This window comes from Bidens hawaiensis, unplaced genomic scaffold (assembly GCF_021521415.1).
Source record: "Bidens hawaiensis isolate Kalapana, Puna unplaced genomic scaffold, B.hawaiensis_p1.1 tig00028088_1, whole genome shotgun sequence".
NCBI lineage: Eukaryota > Viridiplantae > Streptophyta > Magnoliopsida > Asterales > Asteraceae > Bidens > Bidens hawaiensis.
In genome coordinates this window covers 216098-221517 of record NW_027494574.1, presented here as the reverse complement: position 1 = coordinate 221517, position 5420 = coordinate 216098, and the positions used below count along the sequence as shown (strand labels likewise).

The 5420-nt window shown below is 33.2% G+C and overlaps 1 pseudogene; it reads right to left on the bottom strand.

Moving 5' to 3' along the window:
• Positions 1-975: 975 nt before the first annotated feature.
• On the bottom strand, positions 976-1417 carry LOC143576396 (signal peptidase complex subunit 1 pseudogene; annotated as a pseudogene).
• Between the last annotated feature and the right edge of the window lie 4003 nt (positions 1418-5420).

Below are 5420 nucleotides of genomic sequence, written 5' to 3'. Positions count from 1 at the left end.
CTGCAGACCGCAGTAAAAAATGACTGCTTCTTGAATCTTAATGGTTAAATATCAAATCTCTTATTGGGAGTATTTTGAAACTATTCTTTTTTATCGTAAAAAGGTAAACTTTTCTTTTAAAAACTATTCGAGACGTTTAGGTTCCGAGGCACGGACGAGAGCTTCACTTACACGAGGTGTTGATCTAGTACGACCAAATAAGCTTTTCGTATAACTAAAAGAAATGCATCTCTGATATCTTTACACATCAGTCTTCTCTAGACCTTATATTCGACTAATTTTGACCGAGTGAACAAAGCGCGTCTCCTAAAGACGTTGAGGTGTTTTTGCAATTTTCTTGTGCTCATGCGTGTTTATATCTATTTCAGTTCTTATATCGACCAAACTTTTGACCCATACGTTTATGTGTCACGTCAAAACTTTCAGAGATGTTTTCTAGTCATTACGCTCCTTTTGTGTGCGCAATAAACCGGTTGAGGAACCAGAACCTGTTGGTAATTTAGAATTGAAACCAGTTAGGCAAAAAAACGGTTCGGAACTGAACCTAACCGAACCCGCTGATTAGTGATCGGGTTAGAAACCCTTCGTTGAAACCAGTAAAAAGCCATAATCAGTTTGGAACCAAATCGTTCTTTTTCCACTTGAAAACTAGTTAAGACAAAAACCGGTTAAACTTTGGTCAAACCATACAGAACTGGTTTTGTAAAAACCCTGGTTTGTACACATTTACCCTTAGGTGAGTTAGAACTTAAATTATCTGACCAATTTTAACACATGTATGCAAAGTCTCCATTCAAGACTCTTGAACCACATAAATTTAAGTTCTTGTTTACCCTTTTTTTAAGTTCGACTTTAATCGGTTTTGGTTCAAATTGTTTTAATCAGTTTCAAACCGAATCATTAGCTTCGCAAACGAAGATTAATTATTCCATCGACGCGTTTACTAAAAACCATGCACCACCAAAAATCAGCTAATGACATCAAGACATTTCATTTCTCACCATCAATAAAAATCTAATCCTGGTTATAAATGGTTTTATCCAGCTAAACATTTTTAAAAACCGAAAAACATCAGTTCTGATATAACCAACCAAACGACGTCTACTTCTTGCCGGTTTTCTTCTTTGAAACTGGAGCAGTAACCTGTGGTTTAGGATGCTTTTCGGCCTCGCTCGGGTCCAACCATTTGAGTGGATGACGGTTGAAGAACGGCCAGTTGGGAATTGTGGTCAAGATAGTCAACACGACTCCACCAGCGTACACGTATATCATTAATTCAAATGAACCAACGACATAGCCTGTGATGAATGCTGCAATTGCGAATACTACCAGCATTATTTGCATCAGCTGCTCTGCTACCTTTTGTCCTTGCCAATCCATCTGTTAAACAAAGGGCAGAATTGTAATTAGTATCATCGGTTTAGCACATTTTAAGTGACAGGTTCTACAATAAGTCGACTTTTTAAGAGTTGAGCATGACAAAAGGAAACTTAATTGACGCCATGCATATCGCAATGGTAAAAACATATACAATGAAAAAATTAATTTAATAGATACAAAATAAAAGCCATACTAGTAAAAACGCAAGTTAACTTCTAAAGGAAAGTGATTTAGGAAGTTCTAAGCATGAGGGTGCATCTTGGTCGTGTTTGACCCGTTTCATTTGAGCAAAAGTTTAAAATTTCAAATGTTTGACCCACTGGATATACAAATATAGTACAGCTTAAATCAACCTATTTTAAAGTAAAACTTATATAATCAACGGTCTTCATACTCGCAAACGAATAAAGTCAATGAGTTATTCTACAAAATAGTCCAAATACTTGGATTAAAAAACTAATGAAATTTAGCAGAGAAGCTTACACAATTTGATATGTATACTTTGGCTATAAACTTTGACCTTAGACTATTAAAAATAGACACATGCAACAAGCAAAAAAGATGAAAGATTTCCTATGGTGGTTACACTAATAATCTTTTGCCAATATGTAGCGAGAGACATAATTCACTTGTACGCGATGCTAACATAACCGCCTTGTGTATTACTTTTTAAATCAATGATAACAAACGGTTATATGGTTCTTGCTATGTATGGAGTAATCCTCTATGTAGCTATCAATCAAATACTGAATTATTCTAAACCAAATAATGAAAAGTGTTGCAGTTTCTTATAATTAATGAACACCTAACTGAAGCACCACTAGCCCTAATGAATCCCAATTCAACAACACTTAGTCGTAACCACAAAACATAATTTTAATTCGTTATCAAATTGTATATCCTTCTATCTCAATCTTCAACACTGATTTCAGATTCACCAGTTCTGTATACACAATTAAGATCAGAGACAACAAACCGGTAACGAAGCAAGCAGTCAACATATAATGTCAAATCAAACACAGACACAGTAAACGCAATCGACTACCGATTATCCTAATTACGATCCGATTAGAGATTAATCGTCGAAAACATAACTAATCAAATATTGATTTTTTCCAAACGAAATAAACAAAAACTTTTGCATTTTTCATATAATTAATGGACACTTAAATCTAACCAAGTTATATAAACTCATGTTGACCAAAACTGAAACATAACAAACTGTATAAATTATCGATTCAACGACACCGAGCTATAAATTATCAAAACATATATCGTTTGATTTCAATTTCAATCTTCACACTAATTTCAGTTTCTCCTGTATATGCAATTAACATCAGAAACAACAAACAGAAACATAACGAACCGATAAACGAAACAATAAATCATTAGGTCAACGTATAATGCAAAATCAAAAGCAGTAAACTTAATCGACTACCGATTAGATATTAATCGTACAAAACACATATTAATTAATCAACAAGTCTGTCAAATTTAGGTAAAATTATGCACAACAAGTATCAGAAAACTCAACAAACCTAATCTACAACAAACATCAAGTACTAATTATGATCCGACTAAAAACTAAACGAACAATGACCTAATTTATCACCAAATCATTCCATTTTATGTAGAATTATTAATTATACCAGAAATGTCAGCTAACTTATATCTACAACGAAAAACAACAGCTAATTATGATCCGATTAGCGATACTACATTATTAATCACCAAATCGTTACGTTTTAGGTCAAATTAGACACTACGAGTACGGCAAATGATAATAAACTGCACTAATTACAATCCGATTAGCAATTAATCGAACGAATACCTAATTTATCAGCAAATCGTTACGTTTTAAGTTAAATTAAATCCAAACTAACAAATTCAGATCCACAACGAACAACAGGTGCTAATTATGATCCGATTAGCAATTAATCGAACGAATACCTAATTAATTAACAAACTGTTACGTTTTAGGTTGAATTATACACCACCAGTACCGGCAAATGATAATAAACTGCAATCTACAACGAACAACAAGTGCTAATTACAATCCGATTAGCAATTAATCGAACGATTACGTAACTAATCAGCACATCGTTACGTTTAAGGCTAAATTATAGATCTACAACGAACAATTGGTGCTAAATATGATCCGATTAGCAATTAATCAAATGAAAAACTAATTTATCAGTAAACTGTTACGTTTTAGGTTAAATTATGCACTACGAGTACCGGCAAATAATAATAAAATTAGATCTATAACGAACAGTAAGTGATAATCGTATAGGAACAATATTGAATTGAAATAAAATTAAGATCTGAATAAGAAGACTCACTGTGAAAGTCGACGGCGAGAGAGAAAATTTGGGGGAATATTATTAATATGTGAGAAATGAGTCACACTAAATACCCCTAGACTTGATGTAAATAGAAAAATGATTCGTATTAAAAATCACTAGTCGATAGTAGGACGGTGGGTTAAAGCTAGAGATTAATCATAATTAATTGTTAATTGGATCGAACTTTAATGTATATTTTTTAGTTTTATATATGCATGCACACATTTTTATATATAATTTTCAGTTATATACATACACAAACATATTTTGGCCGGATATTGACTAAAATCTCGCTGAAAAGCGCTGATTTTGGTCGGATTTAGTCAGTGAAGTGTGGACTAGCGATTAATCGAGGATTAATCGGTGTCTAGTCGGAATTTTTGCAACAATGCTCGTATGTCATTAATAAAGGTGCACAAATCGGGTTTTTCTCTTGATTCCGGGTATGAAATCATGTTCGGGGTATGATCGGGTGTTGGTTATATCCATGTTAGGTTCGGGTCCGAATATTGTCTTTAAAAACCATACCTTATGCATCGGGTTCAAGTCGGTATATAAGCGGTAATCTAAAAACGGTTATTTGAATTTCCTATTTTTGGGTATAGGAAAAACACTATTTTTGGGATAACTTTCGAGTATATATTGGATTTTTTTTAAATGACTGCATTTTTTTGGGTTATTTTTCATGTAATTTGGAGTATAGATCGTGTATTTGAAAAACTTGGTTTCGAGTATTGCTAAAACGGGTTCCAGTTTTCGGGTACCGGGTACAAATTGGGTTCGGTTCACGGTATGGGTTTTGGTATTAAAACGCATACCCTATCCGTACCCTACGGTAGAGTGGGGTACGAGTTCGGGTAATAAAAACCCGGTTCCAGGTTTTTTTTTTCGTGTACGATTCTGGATTCAGATTTTTTGTACAACTCTAATGTCCATACCAGCGTAACGTTAGCTTTTTATTTAAGTTTCCGCTAATAATGAACATGTTGTGCTAGTTTTCCCTGTTTTTACTTGACACATCAGCTAAAGGAATTAATCTAAACATAATTTTTACTTTTACTTGTGTAAAATTTATCATTTCCAATCCGCATACATTAATATTCTGTATTGTCTCTAATCAAGTTATAAATATGTTAATCAAGTTGATGGGTTGCGAAAAAAAATAGGTTAAACAAGTTAGCACGTTAAAATGTTTAAGTAGACATGTTATTGAGTGACTATATTAAACGGATTGACGTCAACTAAAACTAAACACAACCTACGACCATTTATTTTAAACAGGTAAATGCGAATTAAACTTGCTTAATTAATTAGTAAAGATTTGAAAAACAACCCCAAAAACTTTATCATTATTGCGTGTCAAATACCAACATGCATTTGCTTGAGCTTGCAAAATCATCTTAAAAAATATTTCCGCCTACACAAAACAGTAATATTGGTGTACATTTGGAGGTTAAATTAAACTCAATAACTTTTAGATTTAAGAAACCTGATTCAATTAACCCAAACTCAATTCAATGAAGTTAAGGTTTTGTGTTAGAATCTTACAACATGCAGATAGAACCAACAGATCAATCCTGGCCCGCTTACATGAACATTAGAGCCAATATTACCACAAATTAATCAAATATCACGTCTTAGTGAACAAAGCAGTCGAGAATCATAAGAACCATCATTCATTTGAAAACAAAAGAA